Below are 23,534 nucleotides of genomic sequence, written 5' to 3'. Positions count from 1 at the left end.
CAGGCCGGCCCTGGCTCGCTGAGCCAACCTCAGGAGGCACTTAACCGGTAAGAAATGGCGTCTAGTTAACCGGATCGTGACAGATGTGTATTGCATGCTGCGTATGTAGTCATGCCTCGGTGCGCCTGTCCATGCAACACCTGAACAACCTGAGCTATCGCTTAGGCGTGACTAATCCTCCATTTAGGCGGAGAAACAGCAATGATGAGAGGATGCTCCATCTGTAGTTCTGTCTTAGCTGGAACTATGCTATGAAGCCATAGAATCTGTTCGTTTTTATTGATCAGATATGGACCTGTTTTCTTAATCTCTCTCATTGTCATATTTTCTCTAACGTCCTAAGTGGATGCTGGGGACTCCGTAAGGACCATGGGGAATAGCGGCTCCGCAGGAGACTGGTCACATCTAAAGAAAGCTTTAGGACTATCTGGTGTGCACTGGCTCCTCCCCCAATGACCCTCCTCCAAGCCTCAGTTAGATCTCTGTGCCCGAACGAGAAGGGTGCACACTAGGGGCTCTCCTGAGCTTCTTAGTGAAAGTTTTAGTTTAGGTTTTTTATTTTCAGTGAGACCTGCTGGCAACAGGCTCACTGCATCGAGGGACTAAGGGGAGAAGAAGCGAACTCACCTGCGTGCAGAGTGGATTGGGCTTCTTAGGCTACTGGACATTAGCTCCAGAGGGACGATCACAGGCCCAGCTTGGATGGGTCCCAGAGCCGCGCCGCCGGCCCCCTTACAGAGCCAGAAGGCAGAAGAGGTCCGGAAAATCGGCGGCAGAAGACGTCCTGTCTTCAACAAGGTAGCGCACAGCACTGCAGCTGTGCGCCATTGCTCTCAGCACACTTCACACTTCGGTCACTGAGGGTGCAGGGCGCTGGGGGGGGGCGCCCTGAGACGCAATAAAAACACCTTGGATGGCAAAAAATGCATCGCATATAGCTCCTGGGCTATATGGATGCATTTAACCCCTGCCAGAATACATAGAAAAACGGGAGATAGGCTCCGCCCCCTTATCGGCGGCCTTATCTCCTCAGCACACTGGCGCTATTTTCCCTCACAGCTCCGTTGGAGGGAAGCTCCCTGGCTCTCCCCTGCAGTCACTACACTAAAGAAAGGGTTAAAAAAGAGAGGGGGGCACTAATTAGGCGCAGTATTAACTATACAGCAGCTATAAGGGGAAAAACACTTATATAAGGTTATCCCTGTGTATATATATAGCGCTCTGGTGTGTGCTGGCAAACTCTCCCTCTGTCTCCCCAAAGGGCTAGTGGGGTCCTGTCTTCGATAAGAGCATTCCCTGTGTGTGTGCTGTATGTCGGTACTTTTGTGTCGACATGTATGAGGAGAAAAATGATGTGGAGACGGAGCAGATTGCCTGTAATAGTGATGTCACCCCCTAGGGGGTCGACACCTGAGTGGATGAACTGTTGGAAGGAATTACGTGACAGTGTCAGCTCTGTATAAAAGACAGTGGTTGACATGAGACAGCCGGCTACTCAGCTTGTGCCTGTCCAGACGTCTCATAGGCCGTCAGGGGCTCTAAAGCGCCCGTTACCTCAGATGGCAGATATAGACGCCGACACGGATACTGACTCCAGTGTCGACGGTGAAGAGACGAATGTGACTTCCAGTAGGGCCACACGTTACATGATTGAGGCAATGAAAAATGTTTTACACATTTCTGATAATACGAGTACCACCAAAAAAGGGGTATTATGTTCGGTGAGGAAAAACTACCTGTAGTTTTCCTGAATCTGAGAAATTAAATGAGGTGTGTGATGATGCGTGGGTTTCCCCCGATAACAACTGATAATTTCTAAATGTTATTGGCATTATATCCTTTCCCGCCAGAGGTTAGGGTGCGTTGGGAAACACCCCCTAGGGTGGATAAAGCGCTCACACGCTTGTAAGGGCTCTACCTTCGCCTGAGATGGCCGCCCTTAAGGATCCTGCTGATAGAAAGCAGGAGGGTATCCTAAAAGGTATTTACACACATACTGGTGTTATACTGCGACCAGCAATCGCCTCAGCCTGGATGTGCAGTGCTGGGTTGGCGTGGTCGGATTCCCTGACTGAAAATATTGATACCCTAGATAGGGACAGTATATTTTTGCCTATAGAGCATTTAAAAGATGCATTTCTATATATGCGTGATGCACAGCGGAATAATTGCCGACTGGCATCAAGTCTAAGCGCGTTGTCCATTTCTACCAGTAGAGGGTTATGGACACGTCAGTGGTCAGGTGATGCGTATTCCAAACGGCATTTGGAAGTATTGCTTTATTAAGGGGAGGAGTTATTTGGGGTCGGTCTTTCGGACCTGGTGGCCACGGCAACAGCTGGGAATTCCACGTTTGTACCCCAGGTCGCCTCTCAACATGAGAAGACGCCGTATTATCAGGCGCAGTCTTTTCGTGGACAAGCGGGAAAAAGGTTCCTCATTTCTGCCCCGTGACAGAGGGAGAGGAAAAAGGCTGCAGAAATCAGCCAGTTCCCAGGAACAGAAACCTTCTCCCGCCTCTGCCAAGCCCTCAGTATACGCTGGGGCTTTACAAGCAGAATCAGGCACGGTGGGGGGCCCGTCTCAATGAATTTCAGCGCGCAGTGGGCTCACTCGCAAGTAGACCCCTGGATCCTTCAGGTGATATCTCAGGGGTACAAATTAGAATTCGAGACGTCTCCCCCTCGCCGTTTCCTAAAGTCGGCTTTACCGATGTCTCCTTCTGACAGGGAGACAGTTTTGGAAGCCATTCACAAGCTGTATTCCCAGCAGGTGATAATCAAGATACCCCTCCTGCAACAGGGAACGGGGTATTATTCCACACTGTTGTGGTACCGAAGCCGGACGGCTCGGTGAGACCGATTCTAAATCTAAAATCTTTGAATACAGAGGTTCAAATTCAAGATTGAGTCACTCAGAGCAGTGATTGCGAACCTGGAAGAAGGGGACTACATGATGTCTCGGGACATCAAGGATGCTTACCTTCATGTCAAAAATGTACCCTTCTCACCAAGGGTACCTCAGGTTTATGGTACAGAACTGTCACTATCAGTTCAGACGCTGCCGTATGGATGGTCCACGGCACCCCGGGTCTTTACCAAGGTAATGGCCGAAATGATGATATTCCTTCGAAGGAAGTGAATTTTAGTTATCCCTTACTTGGACAATTCCCTGATAAGGGTAAGATCCAGGGAACAGTTGGAGGTCGGTGTAGCACTATCTCAGGTAGTGTTGCGGCAGCACGATTGGATTCTCAATATTCCAAAATCGCACCTGGTTCCGACGACGTGTCTTCTGTTCCTAGGGATGATCCTGGACACAGTCCAGAAAAAGGTGTTTCTCCCGGAGGAGAAAGCCAGGGAGTTATCCGAGCTAGTCAGGAACCTCCTAAAACCGAGCCAAGTCTCAGTGCATCAATGCACAAGGGTTCTGGGTAAAATGGTGGCTTCCTACGAAGCAATCCCATTCGGCAGATTCCACGCAAGAACTTTCCAGTGGGACCTGCTGGACAAATGGTCCGGGTCGCATCTTCAGATGCATCAGCGGATAACCCTGTCACCAAGGACAAGGGTGTCCCTCCTGTGGTGGTTGCAGAGGGCTCATCTTCTAGAGGGCCGCAGATTAGGCATTCAGGACTGGGTCCTGGTGACCACGGATGCCAGCCTGCGAGGCTGGGGAGCAGTCACACAGGGAAGGAATATCCAGGGCTTATGGTCAAGCCTGGAGACATCACTTCACATAAATATCCTGAAGCTAAGGGACATTTACAATGCTCTAAGCTTAGCAAGACCTCTGCTTCAAGGTCAGCCGGTGTTGATCCAGTCGGACAACATCACGGCAGTCACCCACGTAAACAGACAGGGTGGCACAAGAAGCAGGAGGGCAATGGCAGAAGCTGCAAGGATTCTTCGCTGGGCGGAAAATCATGTGATAGCACTGTCAGCAGTATTCATTCCGGGAGTGGACAACTGGGAAGCAGACTTCCTCAGCACGACCTCCACCCGGGAGAGTGGGGACTTCACCCAGAAGTCTTCCACATGATTAAAAACTCGACAGGTATTGCGCCAGGTCCAGGGACCCTCAGGCAATAAGCTGTAGACGCTCTGGTAACACCGTGGGTGTACCAGTCAGGGTATGTGTTCCCTCCTCTGCCTCTCATACCCAAGGTACTGAGATTGATAAAATGGAGAGGAGTAAGCACTATATTCGTGGCTCCGGATTGGCCAAGAAGGACTTGGTAACCGGAACTTCAAGAGATGCTCACGGAGGATCCGTGGCCTCTACCTCTAAGAAGGGACCTGCTCCAGCAAGGACCCTGTCTGTTCCAAGACTTACCGCGGCTGCGTTTGACGGCATGGCGGTTGAACGCCGGATCCTGAAGGAAAAAAGGCATTCCGGATGAAGTCATCCCTATCCTGATCAAAGCCAGGAAGGATGTAACCGCAAAAACATTATCACCGCAATTGGTGAAAATATGTTGCGTGGTGCGAGGCCAGTAAGGCCCGACGGAGGAAATTCAACTGGGTCGATTCCTGCAAACAGGAGTGTCTATGGGCCTGAAATTGGGGTCCATTAAGGTTCAAATTTCGGCCCTGTCAATTTTCTTCCAAAAAGAACTAGCTTCAGTCCCTGAAGTTCAGACGTTTGTAAAAGGGGTACTGCATATACAGCCTCCTTTTGTGCCTCCAGTGGCACTTTGGGATCTCAATGTAGTTTTGGGTTCCAAATGTCACATTGGTTTGAACCATTTAAATCTGTGGAGTTAAAATATCTCACATGAAAAGTGGTCATGCTGTTGGCCCTGGCCTGGGCCAGGCGCGTGTCAGAATTGGCGGCTTTATCCTGAAAAAGCCCTTATCTGATTTTCCATTCGGACAGGGCGGAATTGAGGACTCGTCCTCAGTTTCTCCCCAAGGTGGTTTCAGCGTTTCACCTGAACCAACCTATTTGTGGTGCCTGCGGCTACTAGGGACTTGGAGGCCTCCAAGTTGCTAGACGTTGTCAGTGCCCTGAAAATATATGTTTCCAGGACGGCTGGAGTCGGGGAATCTGACTCGCTGTTTATCCTGTATGCACCCAACAAGCTGGGTGCTCCTGCTTCTAAGCAGACTATTGCTGGTCGGATTTGTAGTACAATTCAGCTTGCACATTCTGTGGCAGGCCTGCCACAGCCAAAAAATCTGTAAATGCCCACTCCACAAGGAAGGTGGGCTCATCTTGGGCAGCTGCCCGAGGGGTCTCGGCTTTACAACTTTGCCGAGCAGCTACTTGGTCAGGAGCAAATACGTTTGTAAAATTCTACAAAATTGATATCCTGGCTGAGGAGGACCTGGAGTTCTCTCATTTGGTGCTGCAGAGTCATCCGCACTCTCCCGCCCGTTTGGGAGCTTTGGTATAATCCCCATGGTCCTTACGGAGTCCCCAGCATCCACTTAGGACGTTAGAGAAAATAAGAATTTACTTACCGATAATTCTATTTCTCATAGTCCGTAGTGGATGCTGGGCGCCCATCCCAAGTGCGGATTGTCTGCAATACTTGTACATAGTTATTGTTACAAAAATCGGGTTATTATTGTTGTGAGCCATCTTTCAGAGGCTCCTCTGTTATCATGCTGTTAACTGGGTTCAGATCACAGGTTATACGGTGTGATTGGTGTGGCTGGTATGAGTCTTACCCGGGATTCAAAATCCTTCCTTATTGTGTACGCTCGTCCGGGCACAGTATCCTAACTGAGGCTTGGAGGAGGGTCATAGGGGGAGGAGCCAGTGCACACCAGATAGTCCTAAAGCTTTCTTTAGATGTGCCCAGTCTCCTGCGGAGCCGCTATTCCCCATGGTCCTTACGGAGTCCCCAGCATCCACTACGGACTATGAGAAATAGAATTATCGGTAAGTAAATTCTTATTTTCTGGCCAAAGCAGAGTTAAATACCAATGACATCCATCCATCAAGCTCTGACGTCCTTGCTTTGATCTTGCATGGAACACTACTTTATACACCTGTAATGAAGTCCCTCTTTATGTCAATGCCTTGTTGTAAATGTCAGATAATAAGGGTTCATTGCTAAAGTATTGTTGTGCAGGCAACTCCTATAACCAGTCATCACTCATTGCTCACATTATTGTTTGTTTTTTCCTCAACAAGGAAGTTTTAGCTAAGCCTCCGCTAATACAGGAATTGTGTGTGTGTGTGTGTGTGTGTGTGTGTGTGTGTGTGTGTGTAGTATATAATTATATGGGTATGCAGACATTTGTTTATTTTGCTCTGCCATGAATTGCATTGTATTAAGAGCAGCAAATGGTTAAATAAGGGGTGGTCTTCAGTATGCCGAATGTCGGGATCCCGGCGCACAGTATACCGGCGCGGGGATCCCGCCACCCGGCATACCGACAGCTATTTTCCCTCATGGGGGTCCACGACCCCCCTGGAGGGAGAATAAATAGCGTGGCGCGCGCCACCGTGCCCGCAGCGTGGCGAGCCCGCAAGGGGCTCCTTTGCGCTCGCCACACTGTCGGTATGCTGGCGGTCGGGCTCGCGGCCCCGGTATGCTGGTCGCCGGGAGCCCGGCCGCCGGCATACCATACTACACCCTTAAATAAGTACATTATGATCATGCCCATGGGTAATTACAGGAGGGACAAACATTGCTCCGTATTCCTCAAGCTTCTATGTGTGTGAGCAAAACAAGCAAAGTTATCTTGCTCGGACAACTCACATTGTAGTAGCGTGTAAAGCTCCAAAAGAGCCTCAACGCTAGCTGAATTAGCCTTAGTGACTCTACTCTGACTATTACTGTACCTTATGCCCCACTTAGCTTCACCTACGGTCCCAACTCTTATTGAATAGGACCTGGACTGAATTTGAAGTTGTGTATTATAAAGCAAAGAAGGTGACTTGCACTGAAATTTAGTAGCCTGCGCGTTGCAGGCTGTGTGGGACTTTCTGTGAGTGTGCTCGTATCTTTAAAGTGTCAATCATTTACATGGCAAAATTAACATCAACCCTGGGGTGAGAGGTATCAAGCCTCCAAAAGAATGGAGAAGAGGACACTTGGGGAATTTGGCCATAGCAACCATTCACCCTCTTGCTAGCACTTCTAAAGTACTTTCTCTTACGTCCTAGGGGATGCTGGTAATCCATTTAGTACCATGGGGTATAGATGGGTCCACTAGGAGCCATGGGCAATTTAAGAAATTTATAGTGTGTGCTGGCTCCTCCCTGTATGCCCCTCCCAACTGACTCAGTTTAGAAAATGTGCCCGGAGGAGCCGGTCACGTTTCTGGAAGCTCCTGAAGCGTTTTCTGCATTTATTTTCTCTGTTTGTTATATTCAGGCAGGACTGGATAGCACCAGCCTGCCTGCTTTGTGGGACTTAGGGTGGACGGGATGGCCCAACCTCCCAAAGGGTTAATGGTCTTGTTCCCCGATGACAGGACATAGCTCCTATGACCGGATCCTGCAGCTCGCAGGCGCCATTTTACAGACGGCATCATCACATACACTGACTGCAGGGACGCGCAGCTCCTCCATAAAGCCTCCAGTTTACCTCAGTGGCACCAGGGGGTTATAGCAGGGAGGGAGCTGAGTCCCCAATTAGGGTACTTAGTCTGCGACCCAGCTAAGCTTACTTTAGCGATATTAGCCGCCGTGTGCTGGTTTCTCTACATTTTGTGTCTCTCATGAAGGACTCTTTGTGGGTTTAATTGTGCTGTTAACTATTTCCTGTGTTTATGCCATTCTGCTGCAAGGATGTCAGAAAGCAAGCAGTGTGTTACATGTAAGACACAGTGTTCCTCCTCTCCTGGGGGTTCACTAGTGTGTACTCAGTGTAGTGTCCCTTCTCAGACAAAGGAAGCAGAGCCAGCTTGGCTGGACTCCATTAGGGGGATGATCACCATCTCTACTAAATTATCTCGAAATGAGAAAGAGACGCAATACTTAAAGTCTATGACTGAGTTTATGCAAAAGGACTCAGTACTCAGACCAGCGTCTCGGTCCTCTGCCGGTTGTTCACAAAAACGTACTTTAGCCCAGTTCCTGCATTCTGACTCTGATCAAGAAGGGTCAGAAATGGAGGAAGGTGAGGTGCACATGGCGGTAGGGGAGGGTAGTCTATCTCAGGGAGTTGAAGCGCTCATAGACGCTATCAGGGAAGTCCTCAATATTCCTGACAAGGTGACTGAGGAGAGTGAGGAATCTTACTTTAATGTACAGAAAAAATCCTCCGCTACGTTTCCTGTGTCAAAAGAACTAAAAACCCTGTTTGAACCAACTGTGGGTTAATCCAGAAAAAAAGTTCCAGATATCTAAGCGGTTACTGTCAACTTTTCCCTTTCCCCCCCGAGGATAGGAAAAAGTGGGAAAATCTGATTGTAGATCCATAAGTCTCCAGGCTCTCACGTAAATTTGTTTTACCTGTTCCTTGTGCAGCCTCCTTAAAGGACACAGCTGATTAGAAGATTGAGAGTACCCTGAAATCTTTGTATACAGCTGCAGGGGTGGCTCAGAGACCCACTAGAGCACATGTTCTCAAACTCGGTCCTCAGGACCCCACACAGTTCATGTTTGGCAGGTCACCTGTAGATTTTTGAAATGTGACAGTTGGTGATACACAGTGCAGCTGCTGGGTGACATGGAAAACGTGAACCATGTGGGGTCCTGAGGACCGAGTTTGAGAACCACTGCACTAGAGCATGTGGATGGATTGCAAAAGCCATTGCAAAGTGGTCTGATAATATCATAGAGGGTTTTGACACCTTACCTCGAGGTGAAATTATTTTACTTCTGCAAACTTTATGGTTGAAGCCACAAAGGACATAGATTTGCTAAATGCACGCACAACCGCTATGGCAGTGTCAGCATGCAGAGGTTTATGGTTACGTCCGTGGACTGCCGACGCAGACTCCAAGAAAGGTGTGGAAGGCCTGCCATTCTCAGGTGAGGCCTTATTTGGCAATGAACTGGATAAGTGGATTTCAAAAGCTACTGCTGGTAAATTCACCTATCTGCCTTCTGCAGTACGTCCTGCTAGGAAGACCTACTCGGGACCCAACTTTCGGACTGCGAAGTTTTGGGGCAGAGCCAGAGGTGGTTCTACCGCCGCCAGAGGTGCTAGAGGGAAATCACGCAAGCCAACCACTGTTGGTTCTCAGGAACCTAGCTCCAGCTCTGTTGCCTCAAAGCCTTCCGCATGCTTGGAAGCAAGGCAGGTGGGAGCCCGGCTAAAATTCTTCAGTCACGCGTTGGTGAGATCTTGCAAGGACCCCTGGGTCCTAGACCTTATTTCTCAGAGCTACAGGCTGGAGTTCCAGTATCTCCCACCTCACATATTCTTCAAATCAGGCTTACCAGCTTCCCAGGAAGCAAGAATAACCTTACAAGAAGCTGTTCAAAAACTGTTACCGACTCAGGTCATTGTTCCAGTTCCACCTCATCTACAAAACAGGGAATACTATTCCAGCTTGTTTATAGTACCGAAACCGGATGGTTTGGTCAGACCGATTCTGAATACCCGTACTTACGGGTATTCAAGTTCAAAATGGAGTCACTGAGAGCGGTGATCTCAAGTCTGGAAGAGTGTTCCTTATGTTTCTGGATATCAAGGATGCGTACCTTCACATTCCAATCTGGCCGCCTCACCAGGCTTACCTGCGGTTTGCACTGCAGGACTGTCACTACCAGTATCAGGCCCTGTCTTTTGGTCTCTCAATGGCACAGAGGGTGTTCATCAAAGTGTTGGCAGAGATGATGATGTTACTCCGAAAACAAGGAGTGAACAATATTCCTTACCTGGATGATCTTCTGATAAAGGCTGCATCCAGGGAACATGTGTTAGTCTCACAACCACATTGCTCCTGGATCATTTGTGGATTCTGAACCTGCCAAAACCTCACCTAGAACCAACGCAGAAGCTGCATTTCCTGGGAATGATCCTGGACACAGAGTCTCAGTAAGTGTTCCTTCCCTTGGAAAAGGCAATGGTAATCCATTCGATGGTGCAGGCTGTCTTGAAGCCAAACCAAATCTCAGTACATCAGTGCATCCATTTTCTGGGAAAGATGGTGTCCTCTTACGAGGCAGTTCAGTACGGAAGGTTTCATGCAAGGCCCTTACAGCTGGATCTTTTGGACAAATAGTCCAGATCGCATCTACACATGCATCAGATGATTCGTCTGTTGCCAAAGGCCAGGATTTCCCTCCTGTAGTGGTTACAAACTTCTCACCTGGTGAAGGGTCGACTGTTCGGGATTCAAAGTTGGATTCTGTTAACCACCAACGCAAGCCTCAGAGGTTGGAGAGCGGTCACCCAGGGGGTACAATTCCAAGGAAGATGGTCAAGTCTGGTAGCCACACTTCCCATAAACATCCTGGAGCTCAAGGCAATCTACAATGCCCTTCTGCAGGCCTCTTATCTTCTTCAAAATCGGGCCATTCAAGTTCAGTCGAACAGTGTGACTGCGGTGACATACATAAACCGACAAGACGGAACGAAAAGCAGTCAAAACATGGGGTGGTGACAGAAAATAAAGTGCGCTAAGGTTCTATCAAGGAAGGTGCATGCATGCAACCCTTAATATGATGTTGATACTTATCTCAAACCAAGCGCTAAATTCGTAGTAGAGATGGGTGATTCAAACGAATATGCTTCTTGTACACCAAGCATCAATAGACATGTAAGTAAATAAATAAGAACAATATACATAGTGTAATGTTGTTTCAACTAAGTCCCATATATGGTGAGAAAAGCCGAGAAACGTGTGGTGATAAACGGTGTATATCCCCAACGTTGAATATTTAATTGGAGGCTTTACCAGATAAATGTAGTTTTCAAGCATGTCATTAATGCATAGGTCTTCAATATTGTTTCCAACGGCTCCAATCTCAATCGTATATGTGGGAACAAGAAATCTTTATTATTTTCTGTCACTACCCCATGTTTTGAGTACCCTATTTGGTTAAAGGGTATAACCACGACAGAGAATTGTTGCTGCTTAGTTAGTGCCATTATGATATCTCTACCCACACTAATCGGAATGAAAAGCAGAGCCGCAATGTCAGAGGTGTCAAGAATTCTCCTCTGGGCGGAAAAACACGCGGTGGCGTTGTCGGCAATCTTCATTCCGGGAGTAGACAACTGGGAAGCAGATTTCCTCAGCAGAAACGGCCTGCACCCAGGAGAATGGGGCCTCCACCCAGAGGTGTTCCAGCGCCTAACATATCGGTGGGGTTGTCCACAAATTGACATGATGGCCTCTCGTCTCAACAAGAAGCTCAGGCGGTATTGTTCCACGTCGAGGGACCCACAGGCTGTAGCGGTCGACGCCCTGACAACTCCGTGGGGATGCCAACTGGTATACTTGTTTCCTCCGATTCCTCTGATCCCAAGGGTTCTCAAAAGAATAAGAAGGGAAAGAGTTCATGCAATCCTGATTGCTCCATACTGGCCGAGAAGGGCCTGGTATGCGGACATTCTAGAGATGCTAAGCGAAGATCCATGGCCTCTGCCTCTTCGACAGGATCTTCTGCAACAGGGCCGTTCGTCTATCAAGACTTACCATGGCTACGTTTGACGCCATGGAAGTTGAGAGGCTGATTCTAGCTCAGAAAGGGATTCCTGACAAGGTCATCCCGACTATGATCCAAACCAGGAAGGGGGTAACGTTGAAACATTACATCGTTTCTGGAAGAAATATGTCTCTTGGTGTGAAAGTAGACGATATTCTACAGTGGGATTTCATCTGGGATGTTTCCTGCTGTTCCTGCAATCGGGAGTGGATGTGGGCCTACACCTAGGCTCTTTTTTAAAGGTTCAGATTTCGGGCTTGTCGATTTTCTTTCAGAAACAATTGGCTTCACTACCAACCTCCCTTTGTGCCTCCCACGGCACCTTGGGATCTCCAGTTGGTTCTATGGTACCTCCAATCGCACTGGTTTGAACTGTTACTGGAGGTGGAAGAAAAATGTCTTGCGTGGAAAACAGTCACGCTGTTGGCCTTGGCCTCGGCAAGGCGCGTCTCGGAGCTGGGGGCGTTGTCGCACAAGAGTCCCTACTTGAGTTTCCACGAGGACAGAGCTGAACTCAGGACTCGTCAGCAATTCCTTCCTAAGGTGGTGTCGGCGTTTCACATCAACCAGCCGATTGTGGTTCCGGTTGTTACGGACACCTCTACTGTTTCAAAGTCCTTGGATGTGGTGCTGGCTTTGAAGATATATGTGAAGAGAGTGGCTCGTACCAGGAAATCGGATTCACTGTTCGTTCTCTGTGATGCCAACAAGATTGGGTGTCCTGCTTCAAAGCAGTCAATTGCAAGATGGATCAGGCTTACTATCCAACATGCTTATTCTACAGCAGGTTTGCAGATTCCTAAATCTATTCAGTCCCACTCTACTAGGTCAGTGAGTTCCTCCTGGGCGGCTGCCTGGGGTGGTCTCGGCATTACAGCTATTCCGAGCAGCTACTTGGTCGGGTTCGAACACGTTTGCAAAGTTTTACAAGTTTGATACCTTGGCCTCTGAGGACCTTCAGTTTGGTCAATCAGTTCTGCAGGAACCTCCGCACTCTCCCACCCAGTTTGGGAGCCTTGGTACTTCCCCATGGTACTAAATGGATTCCCAGTATCCCCTAGGACGTAAGAGAAAATAGGATTTTAATTACCTACCGGTAAATCCTTTTCTCGTAGTCCATAGGGGATACTGGGTGCCCGCCCAGTGCTTCGTTCTTCCTGCTAAGTTACTTGTTAACTGTTGTTTGGTTCAGCTGTTGCTGTTCTTGTTTTCACGTTCTGGTTCGCATACCTATCCTCTTGTTATGGGTGTGCTGGTTCAAAATCTCACCACTGTTCTTATCTGTTTCCTTTTCTCAAGGTATGTCCGTCTCCTCCGGGCACAGTTTCCTAGACTGAGTCAGGTGGGAGGGGCATAGAGGGAGGAGCCAGCACACACTTTTAATTTCTTAAAGTGCCCATGGCTCCTAGTGGACCCATCTATACCCCATGGTACTAAATGGATTCCCAGTATCCCCTACGGACTACGAGAAAAGGATTTACTAGTAGGTATTTAAAATCCTATTTTGTATGAAATGATAGGTAGAAGCTGATTGGTTGGCTGCTGTGTGCAACTTCTGAGTTTCAAAAGAAGCTTAATATTTTACATCTCCCAATATGTGTTAGATTTACTATTGCTTCTGAAAGGGAAATCTGAAGGTGTTGCCCATAGCAACCAATCGGAGTAAAGCTATTATGTTTTAGTTTGTAATAGGAAAATGGTAGCTAGAATCTGATTGGATGCTTTGGGTAACACCTCCATTTTTCCAATCTTAGAATTTTTAGTAAATCTATATCCATATGTGAAGGTACTGTTGAATCCCACGACTTCCCCAATAAAATGCAGACAGATCTAAGGGATGTGTGGGGGTGATTTTGTGGCAAGCTGGGTGGGTGTACGGTGGTCATTTTGGAGTTGTTTTTTTCTTCTAATTACTGCTAATTAAGGGTAACATGCAGCCATTTTAAAGGTTAGAGGGCTGCACATGCTTGAAGTGTATCAGATTGCCCATCACTGATGTAGACAGTAGACATTGTCAGAAATTTTATTAATTAAACTATGAACATGATAGCGGAGGTGCAAACCCTTTCTGCAGATTGCTGAGTTGCAATGATCTGTTTTGTAGACTCAAGGATATAGGATTACTGGTGAGAACAGCAGAGGCTATAATCCGACTCTCAGTACTGTGTGCCAAGTTTGTTGCCAACATTGGAAAATATTTCCAAGGGCAATGTGCATTTGGCTAGTACACGTGTGAGTAAACACTACAGATGTAAGACATGATACCTATCCATCGTTTTGCAGCCGCTGGAAATTATGAAATTCCAAGATACTTTGAGTATATTAATGTAAAAGCACAAGTTTTCTATTTATAGCTATTTTTATCCTGATGTGGTAACAATGAGCTCCTAGCTGCTAAGTTACAGGCTGTGTTTGAAAAATGAGAAGAGCTGATTGGTTGGTACTTTATCACCGTACAATTTATCATTCTCCAAGGCTTGATCAATCTGAGCCTACATTTTTTATTTAGATTTGAAATTGTTTGGCATAAATGACATTTAAATAGTGAAATAGTATTATGGGTTAATTTAATTGTCCTATTTTTATATACTGCTGACTAATGATTACCGCACACATCCTCTGCTTTTGTACGTGGCCAGAATGTATTTGATAATTCATTTGCCCTTTGCAGAAAGACAGTGAGCTTATGTTTACTCAGCAGTTGTGCCCTATTATTATTATTATTATTATTTTTTTCTTTTTCTTTTTTTAATTTTTTTATATATAGTTCCCTGACGTACATTTTTGGAGTTGTAGAATATATTGGTTCATGTTGGTATTTAAAGCAGACCTTTCACCCACACTCAATTGAACTTTGGACATAATCTCGCTTTAAATCTCATAAACTCTTCACGTGTACTCCTAAATATAATTATTGGTTTAGCCTCTTATATGTGTCAGCACATGGGTGCTGTCTGTCTTTATTACAGTATTTTGTGTGGTAATTATTTTATTACATTGCTTGTAGGGCACCTTGAAATGCACTTTTTTGCCAAAGTACAACATGGATGAGCAAAACAGGTCCCATTAAAAGTATAGGACCAACTGTGATCATCGATACAATAACGTAGAAGCTGCTATAACAATCTTAATTTCTGTAAGCATCCGTAAAATTAGGTCACTCGCCAGGCATGAAAAAGGAAATGGAAAAATGAATTCACCATAGTCGCAACAAGCCTTTTTCAAGACCTCTCTCGTAAAACCTTCTCTCGTTTTAAATGCGTCCACCTCTAAATCAGGCCCAGTGCAGCTTGACATATTGGAGGGGACCTTGAACTGCATACCCTAATTTCAAACATAGTGAGAGGTGTTATCATGCTTAGACTTGTGGTTCCACACAGAAGAAATATTGCAGATGCACGCTATAATACTAAGCACTGCTAATCAGAATGATTGTAATAAATGCTGTAATCTAACATAGAGCAAAATAAAGGTTCTTAGCATAATTTTTACCTAAAAAAATATGGGCCCGCCAATCAACTTCCAGGTGACCGCATTTGGTGGGTTCCCAACACTAAGGTTCAAGTCCAGGCCATGGGACCCCTCAAGTCAGCACAGGCAAACTTCCCCAAGACACCACAGTAGGGAGAGGTTAAAGTGTTAATAAGTAAGAAGCATAAGCTGTTTTAAGAGTGTTACATGGGTGAGAGGTAGTAATTAATGTTGAAAAGTGTTAGGTAGTAAAATAATTAGGTGTGATGCCCCTAAGTAGCCTGGCCGCATCAATCCCGGGGGCCCCGCATCCTAAACTCTTCTCTAAAATAGACAAATTGTATAAATTTATACCTAGACTTTGACCTTAGTGTTAGGGATCCACCAGATGAGATCATCTAGTCGTGGTTGGTGGGCCCATATTATTTGCCTAACAATTATGGTAAGAACCTCCATTTTCTTCTATGTTAGATTATAGCGTTTATTACAATTATTCTGATTAGCAGTGCCTGGTACTATAGTATGATTTATTACCAGTTATTTATATAGCGCACACATATTCCACAGCGCAGGGACTGATGTGGTCATTCAGGGCAGTGAAGCTCACAATCTATATTCCCTACCACATACACACACAAACATGCGCTAAGGTTAATTTTGTTGGGAGACAATTGAGTATATTTTTGGATTGTGGGAGGAAACCAATGAAAGCACATGTAGAATATACAAACCCAACACGGTTAGGGCCATGGTGGGAATCAAACACATGACCTAAGTGCTGTGAGGCAGTAATACTAACCATTACACTGTCCGTGCTTTCTTCTTTTGTGTGCAACTTGACATAAGTGCATTACAGTGTAAATTGACTTATATAGGAACAACATGCAATAACAAAATTAGTCTAGGCAGGACAAGGACACGTGGCGAGTATAGGGCAAATTGCTATCTTGCAGGGTAAGTGCAGGGAGGGTAGGCAGTTCGGAACTTAATGAGCAGATACAGAGGGTAAGGGAAGAGCATACAGTATTAGAGTCCCTATAAGGGCAAAAAGGACAAGGTGTACAGGTTGCATTGGTAGTGGAGAGAGCAAGAGGAAAGAGAGCCCTGCCTGTGACTAGTTACATTCTCTGTACACTGTAGAGACCGTAGTGAATAAAATTCCCAGCAGGTCTGCAGTTTTTGAAGATTCTCAAACGACACTGTCTGACGCTAACAATAATTTCACAACCAATTTCACTTAGATCACATGTCTTCAATACTCTGGTGTTTTGCCCAAACAATTGTCACCCTAACAAAATATATTGTTCAGTAAAGGATAGTATGCGAACACCTGGGGCTCTGCTATGCACTCACAGAATCAACACTATCAGGGCGTTAGCGTTTCACAATCTACCTGTGCCAGTTAAGGGCCGCATTCACGGCCCGATTCGGGGAGAGATGTGTACTGAGCGAACCACTCGGCACACATCTCTACCCCCGCTCAGCACAGCACGATGTATGCTGAGCGTGCGGGGAGATGGGGGGGGGGGCGCACATTTCAACCAGCGGGTGAAAAGAGCGACCTGCCAGATTGAGCTATCGCTGTGGGGGGGTACACACGGAGAGATCATGCTAAAAATCTAAGCAATCTAGTCAGATTGCTTAGATTTTAAGCAGCGATCGCTCTGTGAGTACCCCCCTTTATACTATGAAAGCAAGTCCCCATTGTGTGCAATTTTTTTGTAGCGATATGCACATGCGATCAGTGGGTCTGATTCAGAGATTTATGCGAATCTCCAGTGTTTTAAGATTTGCGCAATCTTTTGAGCCACACTGCGTATGTACAGATCTGTTCCTGCAACGTCACTCACTGTCTTCACTCGCCCCATCAGTGTGAATTCGCCAGGCAACCTGAGAAACCAGATGTTCATGCAGTTGATCGGAAGCAGCAGCAGATCACAGAAGCCGACAGTGAGTCTCTTTTTACTTTAGACACCTCCTGGGCTTTAGTATATTTCAGTACAGCCACTGCGTACAAAGACACAACAGTGGTGGAAATAGTGTAGCTCTATGAATCAGATCCAGTGTTAAGTAAATTACCCTACGTGTTTTGTTTTGTTTTTTTCCCAACTTTACCTCATTATTTTTCTGAAGAAATCAAATACATACTAACAGCAGTAGATACTAACCACGAAAAACCGAACCCCTCTTACAGTACATTGAGGTCAAGCTGTGTCTTTCCCCGAATAAGTTTCTTGGCCATTAAATAAGTCACATTGGTGGACAGGTTGATAAAAGCTTATAACTTCTTTCCTACTTATTAAGTAATGCTGTTTATAGTGATTGTTGGCGGGCATTAGTGATCTGTACTCATACATACTGAACCTACTTTATGGACCTCTGCCGCAAGTAACTACAGATAGCAACTAGTGTGATGATGCAATTTATGGCATCACACAGTGGGAGGTCGGACCATGATTATATGATTGGCTACTTCACAAGAGTAGTGACTGTGGCCTGCTCATCTGCGAGGACTCCCTAAAATTTGGGCTTTTCAGTAGAGTAAACATTAATAAAAATGTTATTAATATAGCGTTCTTTCTCTTATAGGACTCTGGCGGTATGTTATTACATAACCATTGTGCAATAGCAATTTTATTTGTTTGTTTTCAAAATGTCTTGTTCTGTTTTATCCACCATTCATTTTATTAGTGCAGAGTACCATTCTCATAGTGCATGTCTCTGATGCTGTTATGCACACCAGTGCCTGCAGGAATGTACTGGTGTTTGAACTGTTATGCACACCAGTGCCTGCAGGAATGTACTGGTGTCTGAACAGAGAGGGATGCAAAACAAATGAACTCACAGACAGACTGGGAAATATGACATAACGTACACAGAAGGTGATAGGGTAACAAAACCAACACAGAGTGAACAGAGAAGCCCAGAGGCTAAGAAACTGGGTGTCTCCCTAGTATTAGAAATGCTCAGATGGAAAAAGCAAGATGTTGTGTTTTAATACGTAGAGAACCCGAAATGCTGTTGCTAAGGGCAACAGCAAAACCCTAAAGGGTTACCAACGGGTGTGGCAGTAAACTCCTTGGTCAGAGATGGAATAATAGACACAAGGAGAGTCTCCACAATCCTAATTCTCACTTGCAGGGCCCAGGTACAGCTTACTGCCACTAAACTGACACATGGACACCCTGCACAGTGAGAGAGGATTAAGCAGGCAGGTCTGAAAGTACAGCCACAAACCTGCTGGGTTCACAGAATATCAAAAGAACCTCAGCAGGCTAAACGACTGACTCCAGTCTTACTGCTAGGTCTGGATTGGCAGAGTGTAGTACCAAATCCCCAGGCCTATTTGCAGTAAGCAACAACAAATACAAAGCTACACAGTACTGGCTAACTTTCAGGAACTGACTAACCAACAAAGATTCAGCAGCATCTGCTTAACCTGAGAAGAGGCCTTATAAAGCAGGTGCTGTCCACGCCCCCCTCAGACCTCACAGACTGTGAGCACAAAAACCAGCACCGGATCCCCTGCCTGTAACCACTGCACAGCAAAAGACCCGAACCGGAGTATCAGCTGCGTTCAGGTTACTCCGCTAGCACTTGTCTCCCGGTTGCCATGACGACGTGGCAGCACAGGGCAGGAGACCCTAACAGATGCCCTGGTGGCATTCCATTGACTTCATTCCTTTTTTAAATAATTATACAGGTGTGTATGACCCAGCACTGAACCTACACTATGTAATGTGTTATCATTTCATTAGTAGCAGTGTGCTTTTAAAGTTCTTATGCACACATAATTACACCTAAAGAAAACAAGAAGTTCAGTTGTTTTACATTTAAGAGGAATCTTAACTAAACAAGTACATGTTCGTTAACTGGGCTATTTATTAGTGTCTAGGCAACATAATAAAAAAACAAATCTCCTCATGTATCATTAAATATGAATCCAGTTATGAAATATGTAAATGTGTCCCTGGTTTTAGTTGATCACCAATGTCACATCTAGAAGAAGTAGCTCAATACTATAATACATCCCTAGCAAGGTGCTCCTCTCGCTGAATTGCAGGCAGGGACTGTCCTATGGGTGTCTTTTATACGCAACTGCAGATGTAGCGATGCAACACGGCTTGCTGCATGGCATGCCAGGCTGCGACTGTTTGCAGCCAGCGATTGCTTCATTAATCCCAACTTCAAGCACAAAGCATTGGTGTATCTATGCGGTGGGGCACACAGGCCCCTGGGTCCACATAGCACATCCTGCACCCATATAATTATATTTGCCTCTACAGGTGGCCGGTACTGCAGACAGAAATCACCGGGAAAATAGTGCGGCGGCCATTTACACTATGAGCTGTGCGTGTGCTATAGATTATGTCCCCAGGAACAAGGCGTGGTTGCCATGTTCTCGGAGACCTGCACATGCCAGAGTCTACTGCACTGTCAGAAAGGAGGGGGCCAACACAGAGCCTGCACGCAGGTCCTCTCGACTCTTAACCACTTAACTGGCATGGTCGCATCAGATGCGACCATGCCTGCAAGTGCTCTATCTGACCTGGTCGCACCGATGCGACCAGTCAGAGAGTGTTAGCTGTAGCAGGGAAGGGAAACTTCCCTCCACTGCTGCTGTCACAGGGATTGGAACTGATTGCGGTGCTGCCGATCACTGCTGATTGGTCAGCACAGCAGGACCCCCCCTCCAGCAGCTGCAGACAATGGCAGCCACTGGGGAGTGTAAATTAACCCTCCCAAGCCACCCCCAGACTCCCCTGTGTACCTGGAGGCTGTCCCAGCTTTGAAAATGAAAGGCGCGATGTTACCGATCGATGTTTGAACAAATATATATATATATATATAAAAATTTCCAGGGCTGCGATTCGCTACACTTTACAGAATGGTTGATACTAAGCTCTTTGTAGCCTAGGGGCACTGTGGGAAGTAACTGGATGCCTTTGATATTGAACTCTGGAGCTGTGTGGCACATAAGTCAGACTGAAGTGGAGCAGGCGTGGTGGGTAGTCAGTGTATAGATAGGGTGATGAACAGAGGGACAATACGGTGGTGAGAGAGTGACGTTTTTACTGAAGTAATAAGAAAACATAGGACAGTACTTGGGGGCCTGATTCATGTTTGTAAGTAAAGCAAAAAAAAAAGCATGTAACTTTATACCTGGAACATACTATGTTGCCATACAATGGGGGCAAATCCGTTTTGTTTTTTCTGTGCAAGGTAAATACTGGCTGCTTTAGCATGTAGCCCACAAATACTGGACAGCTTTATTTTTATACTGCAATTTGGATTTCAGTTTAAACACACCCCACCTAACTCTCTCTGCACAGGTTTGGTCTGATTTTCCAATGGATGGCAATCCGTCCATCAGAATCCTGACAGCCCCCTCTAAAGTACCCCAACCCTCCTCTGCCCCCTTCCGTAACCCTCCCTTGTGGGTGCCTAAAACTAAACCTCCCGGGTGGTGCATAAACCTAACCCTCCCTTCCCCGCTGCCTAAACCTAACCCTCCCTGCTTGGTGCCCAACCTTAACCTCCCCCTCTATGTGCCTTAACCTAACCCTCCCTCTCCAATATCTAACCCCAATCTTCCTGGCCCCGCACCCTAACACCCCTTCTCCTACCTAAACTTAACCCCCACCCCACCCCCCCATCCCCACCCTACGGTAGGATGTCTGGACGATCGGGATGCCGGCTGACGGTATTGTGATGCCAGTATCCCATGCAGTTGTAGGGATCTATACACCGGGATTGCATCCTCCTTCGGGAAGCTAACTGCTTCCCCTCTGCTCATGTTACATCTGCCCCACCTGCAGTGCAGCATGGTTTTGCCCAGTTGCTTGCTTCTTTGCTTTACTTACAAACATGAATCAGACCCTGGGTATGGAGATAGTCAGAAAGGAAAGTAGAAAAGGGGTATTGGGGGGACTGAATGGTAGATGTAAAGACAGTTTATGTATATGTGAAAACATTACAATATTAGCAGCTATAAGAGATTTTTTTTTATTTTCTTTAGAACATAGAATACACCTAGGTAATTTTCAATTTTTTTGAATGACATTAAAATACAATGACAAGACAACCATTAAAAAAGCTGCAGGCACATACATATGTTGCATAGCTGTCTCAACAGTTACTGTGGGGCAGATGTATTACCTGGAGAAGGCATAAGAAAGTGATAAACCAGTGATATGTGCAAGGTGATAAACATACTAGCCAATCAGCTCCCATATGTAAATTAACAGTTAGGAGCTGATTGGCTGGTGCATTATCACCTTGCACTCAACACTGCTTTATCACTGGTTTATCACTTCCTTATGCCTTCTACAGGTTAATACATCTACCCCTGTATGTCAAATACCACTTCTAATGGCCGCCCGCTACTGGGGTTGCAACTTCTGCGTTTCTGTGTATGCAGTGTAAATGCCGCAGTTATTCACTTGTGCACCTGTTACGCCCAAATTGAACTCTCTTCAGGGGGTGGTCAAGTATGAAAAAATGTTTCAGGACAGTTGGAAAATATAGTGTAAAAAAGAGAAATATTGATTTTTTTTTTATTGATTTTTTCTCTAACGTCCTAGTGGATGCTGGGGACTCCGTCAGGACCATGGGGAATAGCGGCTCCGCAGGAGACAGGGCACAAAAGTAAAAGCTTTAGGATCAGGTGGTGTGCACTGGCTCCTCCCCCTATGACCCTCCTCCAAGTCTCAGTTAGATTTTTGTGCCCGGCCGAGAAGGGTGCAATCTAGGTGGCTCTCCTAAAGAGCTGCTTAGAGTAAAAGTTTTGTTAGGTTTTTTATTTTCAGTGAGTCCTGCTGGCAACAGGCTCACTGCATCGAGGGACTTAGGGGAGAGAAGTGAACTCACCTGCGTGCAGGATGGATTGGCTTCTTAGGCTACTGGACACCATTAGCTCCAGAGGGAGTCGGAACACAGGTCTCACCCTGGGGTTCGTCCCGGAGCCGCGCCGCCGACCCCCTTGCAGATGCCGAAAAATGAAGAGGTCCAGAAACCGGCGGCAGAAGACTTTTCAGTCTTCATAAGGTAGCGCACAGCACTGCAGCTGTGCGCCATTGTTGTCAGCACACTTCATAACAGCGGTCACTGAGGGTGCAGGGTGCTGGGGGGGGCGCCCTGGGCAGCAATGATAGTACCTTATTCTGGCTAAAAATACATCACATATAGCCCCTGGGAGCTATATGGATGTATTTAACCCCTGCCAGGTCTCAGAAAAACGGGAGAAGAAGCCCGCTGAAAAGGGGGCGGGGCCTATTCTCCTCAGCACACAGCGCCATTTTCCCTCACAGAAATGCTGGTGGGAAGGCTCCCAGGCTCTCCCCTGCACTGCACTACAGAAACAGGGTTAAAACAGAGAGGGGGGGCACTGATTTGGCGATATGACTACATATATTAAAATGCTATAAGGGAAAAGCACTTATATAAAGGTTGTCCCTGTATAATTATAGCGTTTTTGGTGTGTGCTGGCAAACTCTCCCTCTGTCTCCCCAAAGGGCTAGTGGGTCCTGTCCTCTATCAGAGCATTCCCTGTGTGTGTGCTGTGTGTCGGTACGTGTGTGTCGACATGTATGAGGACGATGTTGGGAAGCGGAGCAAATTGCCTGTAATGGTGATGTCACTCTCTAGGGAGCCGACACCGGAATAGATGGCTTATTTAAGGAATTACGTGATAATGTCAACACGCTGCAAGTCGGTTGACGACATGAGACGGCCGGCAAACATATTAGTATCTGTCCAGGCGTCTAAAACACCGCCAGGGACGTTATAATGCCCATTTTACCTCAGTCGGTCGACACAGACACAGACACGGACACTGACTCCAGTGTCGACGGTGAAGAAACAAACGTATTTTCCTTTAGGGCCACACGTTACTTGTTAAGGGCAATGAAGGAGGTGTTACATATTTCTGATACTACAAGTACCACAAAAAAGGGTATTATGTGGGGTGTGGAAAAACTACCTATAGTTTTTCCTGAATCAGATAAATTAAATGAAGTGTGTGATGAGGCGCGGGGTTCCCCCGATAGAAAATTATTGGCGGTATACCCTTTCCCGCCAGAAGTTAGGGCGCGTTGGGAAACACCCCTTAGGGTGGATAAGGCGCTCACACGCTTATCAAAACAAGTGGCGGTACCGTCTCCAGATACGGCCGCCCTCAAGGAGCCAGCTGATAGGAGGCTGGAAAATATCCTAAAAAGTATATACACACATACTGGTGTTATACTGCGACCAGCGATCGCCTCAGCCTGGATGTGCAGCGCGGGGGTGGCTTGGTCGGATTCCCTGACTGAAAATATTGATACCCTTGACAGGGACAGTATTTTATTTACTATAGAGCATTTAAAGAATGCATTTCTATATATGCGAGATGCACAGAGGGATATTTGCACTCTGGCATCAAGAGTAAAGGTGTGTACACACGGTAAGATATTTTCTTCCGATTCTGACTATATAGTCAGAATCGGAAGAAAATATAG

The 23,534-nt window shown here is 46.4% G+C and overlaps 1 protein-coding gene across 10 annotated transcripts in view; it reads left to right on the top strand.

The window, feature by feature from the left end:
- BCLAF3 (BCLAF1 and THRAP3 family member 3) overlaps positions 1–23,534 on the top strand; it is a 156,427-nt gene that overhangs the window by 54,860 nt on the left and 78,033 nt on the right. For 4 of the 10 annotated variants that reach the window (XM_063955742.1, XM_063955739.1, XM_063955741.1 and 1 more), the window contains exon 2: positions 16,908–16,986. The exons of the other annotated variants lie outside the window; for them this stretch is intronic. The gene's annotated coding sequence lies outside the window, so the exon portion shown is untranslated. The remainder of the gene's footprint in view (positions 1–16,907; positions 16,987–23,534) is intronic. 10 annotated transcript variants of the gene reach the window in all.

This window comes from Pseudophryne corroboree, chromosome 2, assembly GCF_028390025.1.
Source record: "Pseudophryne corroboree isolate aPseCor3 chromosome 2, aPseCor3.hap2, whole genome shotgun sequence".
NCBI lineage: Eukaryota > Metazoa > Chordata > Amphibia > Anura > Myobatrachidae > Pseudophryne > Pseudophryne corroboree.
This window is presented reverse-complemented; position numbering and strand designations above follow the sequence as displayed.